Source organism: Myodes glareolus, chromosome 25, assembly GCF_982192425.1.
Source record: "Myodes glareolus chromosome 25, mMyoGla1.1, whole genome shotgun sequence".
Classification (NCBI taxonomy): domain Eukaryota; kingdom Metazoa; phylum Chordata; class Mammalia; order Rodentia; family Cricetidae; genus Myodes; species Myodes glareolus.
The window spans coordinates 29,761,156-29,782,647 of NC_142050.1; the positions used below are offsets into that span (position 1 = coordinate 29,761,156).

Sequence of the window (21,492 nt, forward strand, 5' to 3'; positions counted from 1 at the left end):
TAATGTCTCTCCTTAAAGAATGTATGTGTGTTCAGTCAGATATAATCTGCCTTTTGTACTGCTCATATGTCTGATACCCTGACTCATTGCCACAACTTCCAAGAATGATAACTGTCAACCAACCCTCCCAACATTCTTTCAAGATACTTTTCTAACTAGCAGATCACATGTAGATTATATATTTTGACCACGGTCAGTGAGGAGCAGCCATGTTCCCCTGACTGTTAGGAATAAAAGGCAAAGACCACTGAGGCCGTGCATGCTTCCTCTTCAGCTTTTGTTAACCATGTCCTTCTACTGAAGTAAAGTTTGCCTTGTTGAGACATCTGCATTTGAGTGGTGGCCTATTGGATTGTGATACCAATCTTACCTCCAGCAATAATACTGCTCCCTTGGCCGCATTTGCAGAACTCAGGACTCACTGTCTAGAGGGCGGAACCATCTTGAACCAAGGAAGCACATTTTCCCTAGAGCATTGTGGGAGCAGAGAAAGGATAGCTTCCAGATCCACCTGTATCTGCCAGCTGTTGAGGGCAAACAGGGTCTTGTGAGGTAGAGAGGAGAATCTATATAAAGGAGGTAGTGTACACGAAGGTAGGCTTGGGGGCATACATACTTCCACAGCCGTGATGGAGAGAGTGGGTGGGCTGGGGCTTGGTCCATGTAGGCTGGCTTGTCTGAGATGAGGAAAGAAAGGTCCTGAGTTGGCTCCTTAGAGTTGTTACCTGTCCCACAGAAGAGTGTCAGTGTTATCCTTTGGGATGAACAGAACCCAGACTGGAAAGAAGAGGATTGGCATCTTGAAGTTGGGAGTTTAGTACCATAGCAAGCAAAGGAAGCTCAATGAGGGAACAGAGATAAGGATCTGGTACAGGCGGGCCGCATAGAGTCAGTGGGGCTAGAGTGAGAGACTGGATGATGTATGACTGGAGCAGAACCAATAGTGTTTGATGGGCTGTGGTGGGGAGGAGTGCTCAAGGTGAATCTCGATGATCCTGCACACTCGCTCTCCTGTGAGCGAGCAGACAGTAGACTGTGTTCTACAGACCAGGAATAGGGGAAAGGTTTCAGGTAGGTACCAGTGACTCCCATGACCCTGTGTGGCTCCTCCAACCCTCATAGCTCCTCTGCTGTGCTGTTCCTGTCCAGGATGCATGCCTCACAAACATGGTACCCCAGACACCCAGGCTTCCCGGAACCATCACCTGAAATCTCAGATAACCTGAGCTCAGTGCATGTAAGCAGATTAAAAACTGCAACATGTTCTCCCTGAATCCCAAGTTGCCAAGATGCTAATTGGCTGGTACCTGACTCTATCTTCATGGGTGGTGATGGGAGAGAAAGCTACCTTGGGTTCTGGATCAGCCTCTTAGGGAAAAAATGATCAAAATAAAACAGAGGGTCTTATTACAGTGACATTTCTCCCAGAGAGATGGCGTCATAGTAGGGCCATCCCAAATACAACATAAGCTAGGTTTCAGTTTATATACATCCCAATGTGTGTACACACTGGGGTTTAATTGTGGCCTTTGCTGCTCCTACAGTGTCAAGTGCCTGTAAGTCTTAAGGAAAATGAAGGGTTTCCAGGCTCTGTTCTCTAGGCCTGCTGGGTGTGTTTCCTAGCCTCAGCCCCCTGCCTCCTATTTTTATTTGTTGTGCTGACTTGAATACATGTAAGCAATTCCTTCCCTGTACATTTCTGGGTCCATGTGGCCCAGCTTCTTGCATATTCTAGCAGGAAAAGGGCACTTGATGGAGGGAGACTTGTGATCCCCCAAGAGCATTTTATTTCCCTCCATGTTTTCCTGGCAATGGGGTAGCCCATTGTCCCCTCTATTTGAATGTATTCTTTGCTACTGCCTGTAAATTGCCTCACCTTTTCTTGCTGTAGCCAACATCCATCAATGGTGATAAGCAAGTCCTTGGATTTAAATTTTAGTTAATAAAATGATACACAGTTTGGAATGCAGTCCTTTAGTCCCATTAGCTACATTTGCCGTATTCCTTAGTCACATGTGGCTGAGGGTAATGTCTCGGCTTGTTTAGTAGGAAACATGTCCATCATATCAGGAAAGGCTATTGGGAAGAGTTTTTTCATTGATTGCTTGCTTGGTTGCATTACATATATGTGGGAGCATGCATACCATAGTAGTATGTGGGGTCAGAAGACAACTTTCTGGGGTTAATTTTCTCTACCCATTTTTATGTGGATTCCAATGATCTAAGTCACTTTATCAGGCTTGCATGACAAGTGTCTCCACCCACTGAGTTCTCTCACAGCCCAGAGAGCAGTTAGGGGTCTGTGATGGGTGCTTCTCAGGGCTGAGAGTCCACCAGGTGTAAAACAAGAAGCCTATATTCCTTGAGATCTCATGGTTACTTAGGGTGACCATGTGCAGAGCCAAGAGGATCCAGCCTAGATGGGCTATTTAGGAAAACTGACACCTTGAAGGAACCCTTTGTAATACTTGATCTCAATATTATTAGCTTCAAGGCAAGCATATCCAAGGGTTTGGGGGGGAGTGTACAGGTGTCTTTAGCAAAGGTGTATCCTTCTGGTCTATTACGGAGTAAACAAGGTACTCACCCCAACTCTAAAGGGACATTGGAGACTGGACCTTGCAAGGTACTTGGTCATGTGGCCATCTGTCCTGTTGCATGGGAATGCTGACTTTGGGTGCCCATTGTGTTATGCTTTGTGACTATCAGGGCACCTGCTGCCAAGCCCTTCCAATTTGTTCTGTGAGCTCTCCAAAGCTCTGGATGGTTGGCAGTGGTGCCCAGAAGTCCAGCTGTTTTCCAGAAATCCAAATCTCCTGAACTAGTGTAGCTGCAGCATGCCACTTTGGGGGCAGGCCATGGAGATGAGCAAGTTGGATGGTATGGCGACGAGGAAGAAGTCTCTAGAAGAGTCCTGACTGCAATGTGAACTGGCTGGAGTGATGAATGGGGTGATCCACCAGCCTCTCTGAGTCTTCCCTCCTCTCCCCTATGAAGGCTTTAGCAGAGGAGACTGTGTCTCCCTTCCACCATGCTCTGGTATCCTTAGCAGTAGCTCTGTGCCCTCAGTAACCCACCCTGGCCTTATGAGACTGGCTGTGCTCAGCAGAACCTCTACTGGGACTACCAAAGAGATCAGTATTCACAGTCAGTGTATCTTCCTCTGAAGACAGGGGTCTGCAGAAAGTGGCTGCATTTGTGGGCTTCTCTACCTGACTTGGCAGCCGCAGAGTTGTGAAGAGTTCATCGCATGAGACAAAGGCATCTTGTTCTTACTCCTGCATCTCGGAGGTGGAGAAGAGATGGGTCCCATAGGCCTTCTAGTGGTCTTCTGCATTACCACGTCATATTCATCAGGATACGGAAGGCAAAACCCATGCCCTGGCCTGTAGAATCCGCCTGAATCTGTGTCAGAACAGAAAGCAGGCAGTGGGTCATGATAGCTGAGAGGAGCAAAAGTTTCTTGGCAAAAGTCAGATGAAGCAGCTTGTTTTCAAGCAGGGGAAACTGGTAGAGACTGATACAATGGAATTTTAGAAAGACCATTTTGGTCTAAAATGACTCCATTAAAACTGATAAGATCCGAAAGACTCTCACTAAAAATTCATTATTTTGGCTACATGAAAACATTTAGGAATAGGCTCTTTTGCTGAACAGAAAATAGGATATAGACAATAAGACCCAGGACCAGTGACATGGCACAGTGGATAAAATGTGTACTCCTCAAGTCATGTGACTGAGGTTAGTCCCAGAAATTGTCTTCTGAACTCTGTCTGTGTACCATGGGATATGCACACACACACACACACACACACACACACACACACACACACAGAGAGAGAGAGAGAGAGAGAGAGAGAGAGAGAGAGAGAGAGAGAGAGAGAGAAGAATAAGAAGAGAAGGAGGAGAACATTTAGAAAACAGGAGCAATAATCTGGGACACAGTTGTCATTAAAGAGTTGAACAGGTTTTTATTGGTAAGGATCTCGGTACACCAAAAACTAATTTTTCTTATGCCCCAGTTTCATACGGGTTTGGTTCCAAGTAGGTGATCCAGATTGAGGTCCTTGATTTATGAGGCAACTAAAGTCAAGACTTCATTTCTAAATGCCTTACTTTCCCATCCTGCCGCAGTCAGTCAGGAACAGAACGGGAATGACCTCAAAAACAACGGGAGTCCAGCGTTCCCTTCCTGCTGAGGCCTCACCTTCCCTATGAGCAGAGTGGTTAGATCAGTTTCAAGGATAGAATCTGCTCGCCTGTGCCCGACATTTAATGAGACAAACCCAGAAGACACATTGAAGACAGAGAAGTCACTGTTTATCACTTAGGACATTTTCAACAAAAGAGAAAAGGAAACCTAAATAAATGTTCATTAAATGATACATTTTTAGTAGCCATAAAGCAAGAATCCTGGTTTTAGGTCAGTTAATACCCACCTGTCCCTTTTGCTAAGGACTCTCCTTCCTCTCAGTGTTATTAACCCATTCATTGTCATTATTAGTCTGTCGTTCTTAGCATGACACCCCTCACAGAAGAAAAGGGACCCGTCTCTTTCTTTCAATTGGAAGTTTCTGGAGGCCCCCTTACTGTTACTCCAGCATTTCACTGGCCGAGACTACATATATCACATGATCCTTCTTAACCCCACAGTGAGAATGAGATGACAAGAGGTCAATCAAGAATGGGGGGGGGGGAGATGGAGAGCAGGTCACCTTCCCCAGCTGATGGTCTCATAGAAAAAGTAGCTAGCAAGACAATGAGGGGGAGAGAGAGGTGGTGGATCTCTGAGCAGTGAATGGCCTCTGCTTTGTCAAGGTCAGTGGCAAAGATGCAGAGGCAAATGGGCCCTGGGTTTCTTTGAGCTTACTTTCAAGTTAGGGGGAAAAAACTATCTTCAAGACAATTGAAAAACATAGAGTCCCAGGAGGGCTCGAGTCCCAGGTGTGTGCAGAAGAGAGGCTGCTGAGAAAAACAGCAGAGCCATGATGGGGAGTTAGATGGGAGGACTCCCAATGAAGGGATTTTAAAAATAGGAATTCTGGAGAGCAAGCTTGCTGGACACAGGCTGCCAGGAAAAGGGAACAGACATTCCAAGTGAGCTAACTGAGGCAGGATGTGAGAATCAGCCATTTCCACATGACTATGAATATGTATGACATTTGGGTCTCCTTTGTGATGGGACCATAAGAGCCAGGAAGGTAGATTCTTTTGTTTACTCATGGGTCTCTAATGCCCAGCACAGCCTGCAGAAGTAGGGTGTTGCTTGTTTTAGGAAGAGGTCAGTGATGCTCACCTTAAGAAGTGGGGAGAGAGCAGGAAAAGCATGAAGCAGGGACAGCACCAAGATTCTTTTAATAGGACAATTGATGTCCTTGGGATCAAAGGCAGCTCTCTCAGACAGATAGGGTTAGTTCACAAAAGAAGTGAGTCCCAATGGAGAGCCCCACCCAGACAGAAGTTTTCATGCATCTTTTGGTTCTGTTTCTTCATGAAAGAGCCAAGCTAGCTAGTCAGCTACACTCAGGAAGTCTGGGGTTAGGCTGGGTCCTGACTGATAAGATTGTCATTTTTTTCTAGGAAGCATAAGCACCAAGCGTGCTAGGGATGCCTCTATAAATACCAGAGCAGACAGGGTATGACCAATTGACTCTTGGAAGCCTTTGTCACAGGGAACCACTTTGCCACCATATATGGGCAATACCCCAATCAGACCTGACTTGTAGAAACATTTATAAAATGCAGGGCTAAGATTTTGTTTTCTTTATCTTTTATTCTTCTCGCATACATTACATCCTCACTGCAAATTTTCCCCTCTCTACTCCTCCCAGTCCCTCCCCTCCCCTCTTCTCTCCCTCAGATTCACTCCCCTCTGTTTCAGAGGGAGAGAGAAAGAACGAGAGAGAGAGAGAAGAGAACTCCCAGGGATATCCACTGAACATGGTCTAACAAGAAACAAGATACAATAAGACTGGGAACAAACCCTCATATCACGACTGGACATGGAAACCCAGTAGGAGGAAAAGGATCCCAAGGGCAAGCCCAAGAGTCAGAAACTCCCTCCTATTCCCACTGTTGGGAGTCTCACAGAACACCAAGCTATACAAGCATAAGTTATATGCAGAGGACCTGGCTCAGACTCACACAGGGTCTGCATTGTTTACTTTTTTTTTTTCGCTTCAGGTTCTATGAGCCCCTATGAACCCTGCTTAGTTGTTTCTGTGGGCCATGTGCTCCTGGTGTCCTTGACACTGCAGGCTCCTATAATCCCTCTTACCCTCTTCTTTAGGGTTCCAGGGCTAAGTTTTTATATCATTGTGAGGATCTTATTTTAAAATATTGAGGACGAGTCCACCTGCTGCTTCTAGGTCTTGGTGACCACGTAGGACAAACACAGCTCTGCCCTAGATTACTAAACTTGGGATGGGAAAAAGTTCACCCATGAGCCCACGGTGGCACTGGGCAGTGGGGCACCATTATGATCCTTGGAAGCAGTCTTCTTCTCAGAGCCATGACGATCTGAGCGGATGACAAGGCCCACATGTGGTGCTGGGCAGATGGGCACTATTATAGTGAGCAAATGTGGGGAGCATTATGGGAGAGAGCCAAAGAGCCCAAATGGTTCATGTCCTGTGGACAGAGGCATATCTGAGGGGTGAAAGAGGTGAGGGGTAGCTGACACCTGTCACCCAGAGCCACGGTGATGTCTGGGCCTGGGCTACAGCTGGCACCCATGTCTAGTGTGGCCCTATTGATACTCTGGACTGCTTTGAAGTCTGTAGCTCCTGGTACCACCAATGACAGAGAAGGAAGAGCTGTATAGAGTTGGTCCTGGCCCATCACTGACTATAACACTAGGGAGAACAGGTCCTGCCCCTCACTGGCTGAAGCACTCAGGAGAGAGGGTCCTATAGCTTACCTGGGCAGTACAATAGAGAGGACCCTGTTCACAGGTGTTAGAAGAGGGCCGCTTGTTGGTTCCCAGCCACCCAGCTAGCTTAGACCCAAAATAATCACACAGAAACCATATTAATTAAAACACTGCTTGGCCCATTAGCTCTAGTTTCTTATCGGGTAGCTCTTACATTTTAATTTAACCCATTTCTAATGATCTATGTATCGCCATGTGGCAGCGGCTTACTGGCAAAGTCTTGGCATGTTTGACTCTGGTGGCTCCATGGCTTCTCTCTAACCTTGCCTAGCTCTGTTCTTTTGCCCTGTCACAGGCCAAGACAGTTTCTATACTCATTAACTAATTAAAGCAACATACAGACAGAAGGACCTCCCATACCACACAAGGGCAAGGGCAAGGGCAAGCAGGCCCTGAAGAAGGGAAAAGGGAGAGCAGGTCATGCCTGTCAAGTGGTGAGGGAAAGATGCCTCCCCTCAACCCTTACGACCTGCAGTGGCTGGGGGACCCACTTTAACTCCTCACCAGCTATGGCACTCCTCAGAAAAGTCCCTCTGCCTCTTTCAGGAAGCATAGTAGAACTGACCCTGTGGACAGGGGCTTGGGTGAACCAGTCCTGAGCGCATGAGAAGGGCATAGCTGGTACTGCCTTCCTCTGCCAAAGCCTGGCTCCACTTCTCATCTGCTATATGGGGGCATGGGTTGGGGAGAGAAGACGCATCTCTGCCCATTAACACCTGAGGCCAGTGGGAGAGGTAGCCTTGAGGTCATAAAGGTGGGAGAGTTGCCCCTGCCCCCTGCCAACTGCAACACTCAGGGCAGCAGGCCCTGAGACATGCCTGGACAGCACAATCGAGCCAGTCCTGCTGACTGAAGTGTGGGTGAGGCAGCCCTGTAGTTGTAAGCACGGGAGAGCTGTCCCGGGTATGCATCTGTCTTGTGGTAGCACAGGCAGGGGAAAGAAGCCCTTCCTGCCTTCCCTCCATCAATACCTGAGGCAGGTGGGAGCGCTGACCCTGTAGCACTCAGGAGAGTGGCCCCTATGCTTTGCTGGACAACACAGTGGAACTGACCCTGAAGGTGTAGGTGTAGATTCGACCCCGGAGGACATAAAAGCAGGAGAACTGCCCCCCCCCTCGCTCATCTCTGCACAGGATGAATCAGGTGACCACCAGGGCAAAGCAGGAGACCACACCCGGGTGGTGAGAACAACTGCCTGAACCACCCAGGCCCAGAACCAGGGTTATGTGTTGGCCCGCCCAGCATCTACCCCATCTGTGCCATCTGTGATCTGCTGGAGCGCGTGAAGGAACTGGTCCTGCAGACCGCACGCAGCAGGATCTCCACAATACAGGGCAACAGCAGGACAACCAAGAAAGGTTCCAGCATCAGCAGTGTAGCAGAAATCAGGGGCCTTGAACCAGGCCAATGACTCTTTGCAATGAACACTTGCAAGTAAAGATACATGGATGAGAGTGTTTTCTGCATGACTCACTGTGTCTAACTACCCCTTCCATGATGAGACTGATTTTTCCCTTTGCTTTTTCTTTTTTTTCCTTACATTTTATTTTATTTTATTTTGGGGAGGGGAGGTTGCAAGGGCAGAGGGTGGCTATGAAGGGATGGGAAAAGGAATGGAGTGGAGATGTGTGATGTGAGAGACACAAATAAAAAATAAAAAGGAGAAAAGTATTAAGAAATGCTAGATAGTGACAGCAGAGCCTTTCTGGCCACAGTGTCATATTGTACAGGGGGCAGATCTGTGACACCATCCCAGAGAGTAGCTCTCACTCCTGGGCTGACTCTATCAAGAGCCTTGTCTCTTGTCCTAGCCCCACATTTACAAAGGGAGCAAATTGCAGCTCGCTGCGAAAGTCACCATTTGGTGGATGACTGGGCTGGTTCTTTGCAGAGGATGAGGGAAATAACAGAGTACTTAAAAGCAATTAGTCGAAGCAACAAAAAGAACAAAGAGGACAACAAAGAAGCTATTATGCGAATGTGTGTGGCCATTCACCACCCTTCTGCCCGGGGAGCTTTGTGGTAGAAGCAGACTGCCTGCCTGTCTGAATTTTTAGTCCGCCTTACACCTAACATCAAGATTCAGTATAATTTGTGTGGATTTTTTTACCCCCCCCAGTCATATTTGCAGTTGGCCTCACCCATCTCTGCAGGGGCCCAGTCAGGCAAAGGCACCCATCAAGTGGTTCACTTCAGCTCTTTGTCCAGACCCAAGGAGAGAGGAACTGAAGGAAGCCTCTCCCAGGAGTCTGTTCAGGGAACAGTGGACCAGGGAGTGTGTTGCTGTCTGTGGTCCTGAATAAGGTTTAGGGATGTTTTCTTTGGTGTGTGTGTGTGTGTGTAAGATCATTTCAAGAGCTGAGATGGCTCAGTGTGTGAGCATGTTGCCAAACTGAAAGCTTGTATTTGATCCCCAGGACTCACATAGAGGAAGAGGAGACCAGGCTCCCTCAAGTTACCATCTCACAGCGTAAATTGTGTGTGTGTGTGTGTGTGTGCTTATAACTTGTAAATTTTTAAGAAAATATTTTTTAAATTTAATTTTATGTGTATCTATGAATGACTTCATGTTTGTGTGTGCACCATGTAAATGCCTGAAAATGTAAAACATGAGCTCATTTTGTCCAGACACTGCTAGTCACAAGCTTGGTGACCTTGGCCATATTACCTAGAGCCACACTTCTTCTTGGCTTCAGTAAGATGAGGGTAATGGTTACTACCACCACTGTGAATATGGAGCTGTGCACAGCAGAGAGCAACTTCTAAATTCAAGAGTCACTATTGCCATCTTGAGTGTCTCCCTGCTTGTATCTGGACTGTTGCCCTCTTGTCTTTCTTCATTGTTCTGGATGGGAATGTTGGCTGGATAAGACAGTGTCTGTCATGGAATATTCATACACTGTGTGAAAATAAATAGTTGTGATTGGTGTAATAAAAAAAACTGAATGGCCAATAGCTAGACAGGAGGTACAGGTGACACTTCCAGGCGGAGAGCCAACTCTGGAAGGAGAAGATAGAGTTGCCAGTCAGTCAGGTGCAGAAGAAGCAGGATGAGCGGTAAAGAGTAAAGGTCACCAAGCCTTGTAAAAGAAGATAGATTAAAAGATATGGGTTAATTTAAGTTATAAGAACTAGTTAGGAACAAGTCTAAGCTAAGGCCAAACTTTTGTAATTCATGAAAAAGCTCTGTGTTATTATTTGGGAACTGGCTGGCAGGACACAAAATGACTCACATACGGCATCCAATATAGGGGCTCAAATATCCAAACAAAGGGTCTGAAAGAAAAGAAAAGTTCTGGACAAGGAACTGGATATGGCTCTTTGTGCAGTCTTGTGGGGGTGCTGTGCTCAGTGGCCTGCAGAGACACGGCTACTCACTGCCTGAGGACTGGAACCAGCTGCCAGTGCCCTGTGCCTGTGCCATGTGCTAAGCTGAGCCCGTGCTGTGATTGACGTGGCCATTTAAGATTTGTTTCACGTAGTCAGAGAATTCTGCAGGTGCTCAGTAAAACCAGGTCCAGACACAGAAAATCCCTAAAAAGGGAACCATCTCTAAAAATATACTTAGATGCTAAAGAAAGAAAAGAAAATTGGTATAGACTGTCATAGAAAAAGTAGCTTTAAAATAATAAAGTCTTTAAAGAAAGAATAAAGAAATATTAAAAGAATAAGCCATGTAAAGATGGGAAATACACAGTGTGTTTGAATCTTGTATGGTGTTTTGTTGACTTTGAATTTTTTAAATGCTGATGTACAAAAACAGTAGCTGCTGAGAGACATTGGATTACAGGAACTGCTAAATTAAACCAACCTATATATTTTAAGAATGTCTTAACTTTAAAGTAGAAGTGTGTGGGGAGAGGTTATGCCTTTGTTTCCACAGGACAAAAAGTTATGGTTCTCTTCAAGATTAAAGAAGATAAGATTTGATTGGGGGACAACTCCTGAAAATCTTGGCTGTAGATATGATAAGAAAAACAAGAATGACTACAGGACAAACGACATATATACTGATCCGTCTACCATGGGAACAGCTCTGAGACTGGATGAGACATGATAAATCTTGTTGTTTACAGAGTCCTCACAAATTATTGTAACATGTCATCATTTCATATGGCATGGGTCGGTTTGTTTATACAGTCCAAACAAACTTATAAAATTAACAGATGCCTTTTACCTGCTCAAACATCAAACAACAACAACAAAAATCTTTAACTGACTTGTGCACACCTCACATTCCATACTTGTGGTGATGCACACATATATGCATTAATATGCATTTATATATAATACACACATATATGCATTCATATATAATACACATATGTATATATATATACATACACACATATATATATATGTATGTATTACCTTTAAAAGTTTATGTGTCCTCAGAAAAAAAAGACCAGACCCAATGAAGTCAAGTAGCCCAGATGATCCAGTCCCTTAAAATGCCTCTGCTGCAGTTTTCTTAAAGTTCTGCATCCAGAACAAATTTAAAGCTGCTAGCTGAGATGGTTCCACCTCACAAACTCCTCCAGTCAAGACTTCAGATAAGCTTTACACTTTCCCATCACACAGAGACTAAACGAAAATAAATACAACTAGCTCTTCCAGGACTTGATCATTATCCCAATTTTCTCGGGGTCCCCTAGAGGTGCCATCACCCCCAAACAACAGGAAGCAGTCTAGAGAACACAACACTCATATTCCCAAAAGGTGAGGTGGGTAGTTTTTGGTCTTTCAATGGGTTATGGATGTTTGGCATCATTTAGGGGGTTGGTTACAAGTTGTTATTGGTCATGGTCAGGGAAAAAAAAAAACTGAACAAAGGAGATTAGATTCAGGGATCTCTTTCTGAAGGAAAAAAGGGGGGAGATATAATATAAAAATGATCAGATAAAATGGTGAATTTTTGAGTCTACTTTTGAACTAAAAATAGCTACTAGTCTCCAATGTTTAACCCTGATATGGATTTTTGTATACTGATACAAATTTAAGGTTATTTTTGTTATACTGTATATATGCTTCTACTCTTGTTTAAGGTATTATACCTATGCAACTCATTAAAAATGTAATGTAACGTTCTAGTCCTTAAAAATTATTATTACAAACCATTTAGGATAATTAAGGAATTCAGGTTGGTAGTTAGTCATCTGTAACAATCAAACTTGTAGTCATGTTAGGTATGTTTTCAAGGTCATACATAAATATGTGTTAGGTAGATGACTTCAAACACTGTCATATACAGAATATGACATTTAAGATGTTTTAATAACATAATAAGGTTTTTCATGACAGTGAGACACATGTGCTCCTGGCTGCGCCAATCTACTTCAGAGAAGATGATGGGCACTGAAGAAACTCCATATGGAGTTTGCTCTCTTTGTGGCAAAAGTTAGCCACTGGGCAAGAAAGTGCCCTTCTCTTGACTGCTCACAGTATGCTGTCCAAATTGGACAAACAGGACAAAAAGAAGGCAATTGTCAAACTTTGTCAAGAAAGGTAGGACAATCCCTCCAAATTCCTGCTTCACAGAATAGTCTGTCAGATAGTCTAGGCATGTGGGTAAAGATGGATGCCCCCACACTGCAGAGGAACCTTGGGTGACTGTCCAGGCAGCCAGCTATTTTTGTCATTTTAATAGTTTTGGAAGTTGCTTGCTCTGCACTTCCTGTTAACTTAGATAACATTATATTCTTCTTGTGTTTCTGATGGAGATTGAAGACTAGGTAGTTTTATAGGTTTCCTTGTTACCAAATTCTGAAAAACCTACATAAAAGATGTAAGGTTTATAGGTTGAAAAACATAAAAGCCGGGAAACCTTGTCTTGGAAAAAAAAATAAAGAAAAGAAAAGAAAAGAAAAACTCGAAAAACATAAAAGCTTAAACTGTTTATCTACAATGATTTTTTTAAGGTCTGAAAGGGTATTTTTAGGATAGTAATACAAGTTATGATAGAAAGTGGTTTAAGTATAAAACCTTGGACTCATCAAGTTAAGACAGATAATGGAGTAATTTCTCCAAATTTGACAAATATAAATGGACTGGACATTGTAAATGCAATTATTACTTGATTATTGTTCTTATTGTGTATGATTTTACTGGACTGCAGTTAAAACCTTTCCTGTTTATTTAGACAAAATGTGGAAATGTTGTGGGATCTTTGTGAAAATGTATTGCTGTGATTGGTGTAATAAAAAGCTGAACTGCCAATAGTTAAGCAGGAGGTATAGGCGGGACTTCCAGGCAAGGAGAGAACTCTAGGAAGAAGAAGGCAGAGTCTCCAGCCAGGCACAGAGGAATAAGATGGGTGGTACAGAGTAACGGTAACCGAGTCACGTAAAAGAAAGTACATCAAAAGATATGGGCTAGTTTAAGTTATAAGAACTAGTTAGGAACAAGTCTAAGCTAAGGCCAAGCTTTCATAATTAAATATAAGTCTCTGTGTTGTTATTTGTTAGCTGGTAGTCTAAAGGAAAATCTGATGACAGTGTCCACTGAAGGGACAAAGCCAACTCTATTTTTGTACTAGGCCCTCAGATGGCTGTCAGCAGAGAGGGAAGTTCTCTAGACTGGAGCCCAGTTGCTGAAGGTGCTGTCAGCAGAGGGGAAAATCCGCTGGAGTGGAGCCAGAGAGTCACCCCTTATGCCCATAACAATAGATTTGTGATTTTTTTTTTCCTTTATAAACCCTGCCTAAGAACAGAGGGATACCTCCTCTGGCTCTTGCTGCTTAGATGAGGTCTGAATCGCGATTCTCATAAGTAAACCTTGCCTTTGTATTTCAATGAGTCTGTGTCTCTAGTGCTCTTCTCGGGGTCCCTGCGACTCGGGCACTACCTCCATTGCCAAGTTTTTGCATATTTCTGGGAACTGGAACCCTCATTCAAGGCCTTGGGCACAGAAGGCGTATGTTTGTGTGTGTACATGTGTAAGTCCCTGACTCTTTCCATAATCTGCCTGAGATCCTGGAATAGTTTTTCCATGCCTTCCTCCAGCTGAGTCAGACTGGGAGAGAGTCGGGCTGACTCTGGTATCCAGCAGCTAGTGCTTTGGGACCTCACCCTTTTGCCCACCATCCATTACATCACTACCTACCACGCCTCCCGTGTTTCCCAACTGATTGAAGTCCAGTGATTTTCTCCCATTCTCCAGGGGAGGCCAGCCTGTGTGGCGGGTTAATCAGGAGGAAAAGTCTGATGAGCTGCTAAGAGGTTGATTTGCCGCTCCTCCTGAAGATGCTTCTGACAGAGGACTTTGGAGACCGCACAAGAGAGCTGGGCAGGCACCAGTATGGCGCCTTCCGTGAGATGGCAAAGTTGACCCTGGGTATGGCCCTGTGGGGAAGCCGCTGAAAGCAGCTGATTGCAGAGTTTGGAGTCAGAAGCGCTGGCCTCCAGTCAGGAACAAGTGCCTACACGGGCTCCAGCTGGGCAGTCCTGCACTCCTTACCCGCGCCCCGCCCCCTGCCTTCTCTGCCTGAAAGCAGGCTTCTGGGCTCTGCCTCAGCTCCACTCCTCTCTGGCCCGCCTCAAAGTGCTCATTTACTCAGCTGTCTTGGCCTTCCCGGGAACTCAGGGAGCCAATCCCACGTGCCTGATGGCCCCATTTAGAAGAAGGCACTGTTGAATGGATAGTCTCCCGCCTGCAGCTCGGCCTCATCTCCTTAATGGATCCTAATTACCCTTGTCCGGCTTGTGGCTTCTCTCTAGGGCCCACCTGTCGGGATGATGGATGAGGTGAATGGGGTATGTGGCCCGGTGGGGCTGTAGGCATCCCCCTTTCTCTAGTAGGGAGGAGCACAGGAGCTTTGAATCAGTCCCACAATATATGAGGAAAAGGAATGCCTGGCACCGAGTGAGTTTTTCTCTCCTTGGTTCCTCAGGCTTGGGCCAGAGAGTGCTAGTTTAGGAAGAAGGTAAGGAAAATAGGCTGGGGGAAAACTCAGTGCTGTGGTGTGAAGTCCTGGCAAGACAGGAGCGGGGAGGGGAGGGCTGGCAGCCCTGTGGAATACTTCAAGACAGGCCCAGGAGCTGGGCTGTATCATACAGAGCAGAGCCACTATGAGTAGGATATCAACATGGAGAAGTCCTCAGAGTTAAGTGGCTGCTAAGTCAGGGTGAAACTGGCCTATGGTCTCAGGCCCATTTAATGTCCAGGAAAATCAGGAAGTGAACTGTAGACAACGCATGCGTCTAGACCTAGATTTTTGGCAATAGCAGCAGATGGCCAACATTCTCTTTTCCTCTACATTGATCAGGGACATTGAATAACATCTACTCAAACCACAGCACTGAAACCCCTCTTTCCGCTACTGTGACTAGAGTCCAGTGATCTGTGAATTCACAGCCATAGTTAACATAGGACTGTTTTTTTTTTTTTTTTTGTACACTGTTCTATGCCATGTGTCACACATTACCAGTGCCTTGGAAAGAGCGAATGTCACAGTCTTCTGTGTTCACTGGCCTTGTCTATACTGTCCCAAGTTTGGAAGCCGCTGCTGAGCTGCACACCCACAACATGGCAGGTAACCAGTCAAAGGGCTAGAAGTAAAGTCTCTCCACAGCTCAAAGGCCAACAGCTCTCTGTGAAAGGAACTGAACGGTCCTCTGAAAAGGCAAAGTGTGAGAGACAAGCCGCTTCTCCCATCCCTTTCTTGGGTGCCGCCCACCTAACTGCTGAGTCTGGGACCCATTGGGCACAGTGGCTTTGGGCTTTCTGGGTTCTGTTCTGCAGAGGTGGCTCTTCTGTGGTATGGATAAGTGTGGGAGAAGGCTTGCATTTTTTCACATGCGATCGCGGACACTTAAGCCAGCATCCACAGTTTACCCTCTCTCCAGAATTCCTGCCTTCCTATGCCATCCTGCCACACTAAACAGGGTTGCTCTGTACAACCAACAGGTGAGATAGAATTACTGTTGCGTAGCTTCTGATCTCAGCCATAGAAAACATCACAGCATACATCCTGGTCTCTCAGATTACTCGTTCTGAGGGAAAATTTGCCATCATTTCATGAGGATGCATGTTTTTGTTTTGTTTTGTTTTGTTTTTAGTTTCTCTGGGGTTTCTCTGTGTAACCGCCCTGGCTGGCCTGGAATTTGCTCTGTAGACCAGGCTGGCCTCGAACTCATGGAGGTCCGCCTGGCTCTACCTCCCAAGAGCTGGGATTAAAGGCGTGTGCCACCACCACCAGGTGAGGATGCGTGTTATGGGTTAACTTGCATCTCCCCCACTTCACATGACGTCCTGATCCCCAGGATCTCACAATGTAACTATTTGATAAGATTTTTAAAAAGATGGTTAAACTAATGAGTAGCCATGGAGTTGCCCCCTAGCCCAGAATGACAGGCATCCTCTTAAGAAGAGGAAGTTGGAACACAGACACATACAGAGAGGAAAATCCAAGCAGAGACAGATGAAGAATGACCGCCCCCCCATGACCTAAGGACTTCCCACTAGACTCCAACTCTTAAAGTCTGTAACATCTCTCAATACCATCATCTTGGGGACCATACCTTTAATACATGGGCCCCTTGGAGCTCTGTCTATTGAAACCACTGTAACATGGATTAATAACAGCTGGATTCAGATCCAGGAACCCTTCCCTCAAGATCCCTGAGGAGGACTGGAGTAGTCATGGGTGTTATATCAGCCGGCTCAACCTCTGACCTCATTGCTCATGAGCTTTGTGAACCTGGCCAAGTCTCTTCAGCTCTGGCTGCTTTAGTTTCCTCATCACTAAGCTGAGCTGTAGCCTTTCCTAGGGTGTCACGCTGCAAGGCGCATTGCTTCCATGAGCTGGAAGCAAAGGGCTTAGATCAGAGCAGGCACAAAGGAGGCTCGGAGACTACTGGGTGTCACCATTGTCTCTCTCTGCAGCGTCTCTGGGGTCAAGCTGGACCTGATAGTGACTAGACTAGACAGGAGCATGACCAGGATTGTAACGTTGTCACCTATGTGTAGGTATTTCTTCTTCCTCTCTTCCTCTGCAATCCCAATCCAAGCAGCTTAAGTTCATGAGATGGCTCAGTGGAACCAGAACATCCTGTTAGTTCTCCTGGCTTCCAAAGCTAGAACTTTGAGGAAAAGAGCCCTATCCTGGAGATGGAGCATTACAATCACATTCTCGGAGGAAATGGGGTCCAGAGCTGATGACGGAGGGTGTCTCCTGTGCTGTACTGGAGGCTGGGAGCAGTCAGGAGCCGGCGAGAGTGGGCTTGGGATGCCAGAGCAGCCTCTCCCTGAGGGAAAGGCTCGGGCTGGGTTTCCTGTTGCCCGCCTGCCGTGCTGAAAAAGATCGGCTAAGTGTTATTGATCCAGTTCCAGGGGGAGTATTTGCTGGGAGGTCGCTGGCACCAGCCCATCACTTAGCTGGTATTCATTACTCAGTGGTGGGACAGGGAACGGGGAAGCGCTGGCATTCTGCCGCAGAGTTGAACTTGGCCTCGAAGGAGAAGATTGGCATGTGTGAACTGGGAGAGGCAGGCAGGCTGGGAAACTCAAGGACAACCGACTCTTACCCTGGATAAATGGGTGTCTGGTGCACGGAATGCCCTCCCAGGCAGCCCTAGTCCTCTCAGACCATGCCAGTGCTCTTCCTGGCTGCAGAACTAGAAAGGATTTTTTTTTTGGTTATTCTCAACCTAGTCACCCTGATGGTGTTCTTAGAGTCCTCAGTTTTCTCAAATATTCCCTGATATAACATATCTTGCCCATTTTTAAAGATGCCCTGAAATGAAATTGGGGTTTGCAGCAAGATTTTAGAGGGGATCAGAAGAGTTGCTAAGCAAGATATAAGCCGGTGAGTCCAATCTATGGTCTGTGGACTACGTCTATCACAGGGTAGCTATGAGACATGGCCCAACATGTCTCTGGGTGACATCATGTCACATGTCAAAGGGCTGGATCTCAATGAAAAGGATGTGAATTTGGCTGTATTTCATAACCCCCTGGTTGACCTGCCTGTGCCTATAGCTGTCCAACGAGGTACTACTGATAAAATTCTTTGCAACCATGGTGTGTGAGTTTTCCTGGGGAGACATCACTAATGTCTATTCACAACAGACCAGATGATTCTGCCCAAGTCCAACTCAGTGACCCACTGAGTTTAGCAGGATTCCATAACAGGAGTATGGGTGGAGTATTTCTTATAGAAACATGTGAGACCCAAAGGCCAACAAACACCCCCACTGCAGCGTGGGTGACACTCATGAATATTACATCCCTGGAGCTTCATCAGTCAGAGAGTCTCTTCTTGTTTGTAATTAGGAACTTTGTAACTTCCAGGACCTTTGTATTCTTTGTACATTTTATTTACTTCTTCAGTCTCCCACCTTCCTTCTTCCTCAGGAGGGAATGTTCCAACTGGGGGGGGGGAGGTGGGAAAGAGCTACACAGCTGACAGGTGACACATCAGACTAACGTCAGCCGTCACCAGCCCAGGTTCTATTGATCATTATCACTTTTCCAAAGGACATGTCCAGGGACCCAACATGGCTTTAGTGACAGCTGCTAGGAAAGATTAGTCCTAGGTCATAAGTGAGACTCTGTAGCAGTAGCGTTTAGAAACAGTCCAAGTCTGCTGGGGGAGGGGACAAAGACTGGGTCGATAAATAGTCATTATCCACCAAAGGGAACGAGACGAGAATGGAAAGGAATGAACTCCGCACGGCAGTGCGAAGGTAATTTAGAACCCAGTGAATGGGAAGGCAAACTCTAAACTGTTGTATGCACCTAGGCTCAAGGCTGAAGCTAAACTGTGCACCCCAGGCAGGCTCTGCAGCTGATGTGACTGGACAGAAAATCAAAATGAAGAAGAGCAGAAGGGTTAGCAGGGTGGTCACCTCAGCAGAGGCGAGTGGCCAGAGGTATTGAACGGAAGCAGGAGTGATGACCGAATAAACCACACTTGCAATTAGCAGTGGGTCCAAGAATTAGCATAATAGTTAACATAAGCTGGGCATGTAGAGTCCAAATTATAGTGTTTTTCATTTAAGTAAAAGCCTATTATTGTGTAGGTATTTACTCAAATTGACCTTCAAGAATATCCTTTTTAAATGTATCTTGTGAGTACTTTTGTAGCACCCACTGGGCACAGAAGTAACTGTGTAAAGTGTCTCCTCCAGTCTGCAGAGGATATGCTGGAGGATGTCCATCGCTATAAACTAAAGCGTGGGCCGGGGGTTCTCAGGACCCACAAGTTCTACATCCCTAGATTCAACCGACCACAAATCAGAAGTGTTTAAGTCGCTTCTGGACAAACTTTCCTGTTGGCCACTGTCCCCTAGATAATAAATGAACATTTATATCACACTGACACAGTGTTAGTATAAACAACCTAGAGGTGATTTGACATATCCAAGGCGGCTGTATATTGGGTCTATACAAACACTGTCATTTTACAGAAGGAACTTGAGCCTTGAACCTCCACGGATTTGAACTGCTGTAAGAGATCCAGAAATCAGGCCTTGTGTACACTGAAGGAAAACTCTATACACTTGAAGACGATTTATAATTTAATTTGGCATGTGTCTTCCAGGGTATGAGAACTTCTGTGGTTACATGGCTAGTTTAGAATTGTTATAGTACATATCTTGTACTTTCACAAGTAAGTACAACTACTGGGGTACAATTGGGGTGGGTATAACTGGGTACAAATGGAGTAGGTAGATGTAATTTGCTGAAATGTTAGCAGACCCAACAGTTCTAGTTTCTTATTTTCACCAAAGCCTAGTAATGTAGCTCTCTCTAATCTTGACTTTTTTTTCCATTGTGGGGAATCAAACTCTTTGAATGCCGGGTAAGTGTCCTACTACCGGGCTACACTCAAGTGAAGACATATTCATTTTTCCTCATTGTCTTGGGTGAGGTTGTGGCTCATTATACTTATATCTTGCATTTCTTTCCATATTGAACATCTTTTTATATAATTATTATCTACTTGAATTTTTCTTAATAAAATATTTAAATCTTTTTATCCATGTATTTTTCAATAATTTGCCTTCTTATTAAAATTTATGTTCTTTATACACATGAATTTGTTTTCAGGATGTGTATGTGTGGGAAGATTGTGCTGGTTTTGTTTATATTTAAAAATTTTAAAATAAATTTTCCTTATTAATGAAAACAACTCAAATGACCTTGAACAGAGATGTAGATGAACAAACTGTTATATGGTCAGTCACACAAGGAAATATTGTACAGTCATTAAAATTAATGGCACTCTGGGACATGCAGAAATATGGAGAATATTAGTCAAGTTACACTAAGTGAAGACAAAAAGGATGAGAATATGAAATATGGTACAATGTTTTTTCTAAAATAACAAAAACATCTTAAATAAAATCTTTATCTTTGAGTAAGGCATGTAGCTCAGCAGTACAGCACTTGCCTATTATGCCCTGAGTTTGATCCCCAGGACCACAGACAACACTAAGAATAACAATCCCCCAGCCCTCTCCCCAAAAAATCTTTAAAGGGATATAGTTAGTTAATGCTATATTAAAACATAGTAAGAGAACAACGGGGCCATCTGTGTTTGAGAATGGTGGTTACCTAGGATGGGGACAGCCGGGAGATTGGATGGGATGTCTGTGTATATTCGTGAAGATTCTGCTGAGATGCTAGCCTTCTGGTTGGCTGGTAGATTTATGGGTGCTTATCACACTGTGAAAATCATACATGTAAATGAATGATGGACTAATGATTAGATGTGAGTCAAGGATTATGATTAATCTGATTAAGTGCAGCTGAGGCTCTCTTATGAAAAAAAAAAAAAGACTCCCATTCGCTCTCCAAACCTCATGGTTGAGCAGCATTGCTAGTGCCAAGATGCGGATTATGTACTAGCAAAACTCAATTTATTTCTGATTGGTTTCTGGAAATGTCATTAGAAGTGTCGGTTATATTTTTTTTTTCTTATACCCCGACGCATGTTGTGCATTCCTGGGGTGTGGATATGCCAATTTAGAGACCTCTTCTGCAGGAACCTCGTGTCTTAGAGTGACTTTAATTTTAGATAGGCCACTCATTAGCATGTGCAAGAGGAGCTGGAAGGGTGAGGGCCAAGGTAAGTATCATTCTCCCCAACAGAGAGACCAGAGCTTAAAGAAAGGCGTTGGGAAAGGAGGAAACGAAGGCACTAAAAGATAGTTAAAATAGGGCTTCTTTGGTTTCCTTCACAGAGGAACAACCAGAGGCTAAAGGTGTCATGGGTCTATTTTCCTCTTAGCTGTATTGTCTCTCAGCATCATCCATGGCCTATTGTCTCCCAACTCCGGGTCCCTCAGCCCCCTGTACAACACTGACACTTTTATCCAGTCCCAGGGCAGTTTTAAACACTAGTCTGATTTCTCTTCATGACTGATAGTCTAGTTGGCAATACCCTCCTGTCACAGCCTTGATGGGTACAGATATTGCCGAAGCCTGGAGCTAGTGGCTTGGGAGGAGTTTTTATTACAGAGAAACGTGACTCAGGTGCCGTTCGCATCCCTCAGCTTGGTCAGTTCTGTTCTTATGACAGCAGCCCACCCGTCAGTCAGTCTCTGTGGGGCCTACAT

At 45.1% G+C, this 21,492-nt stretch overlaps 1 long non-coding RNA gene across 3 annotated transcripts in view; it reads left to right on the forward strand.

Moving 5' to 3' along the window:
- LOC146889455 (uncharacterized) overlaps window positions 1-21,492 on the forward strand; it is a 68,676-nt gene that overhangs the window by 42,302 nt on the left and 4,882 nt on the right. For 2 of the 3 annotated variants that reach the window (XR_014999913.2, XR_014999915.2), the window contains one exon: window positions 9,349-12,153. The exons of the other annotated variant lie outside the window; for it this stretch is intronic. This is a non-coding gene — a long non-coding RNA (uncharacterized LOC146889455). Of the gene's footprint in view, window positions 1-9,348; window positions 12,154-21,492 lie in introns of those variants that run through there. 3 annotated transcript variants of the gene reach the window in all.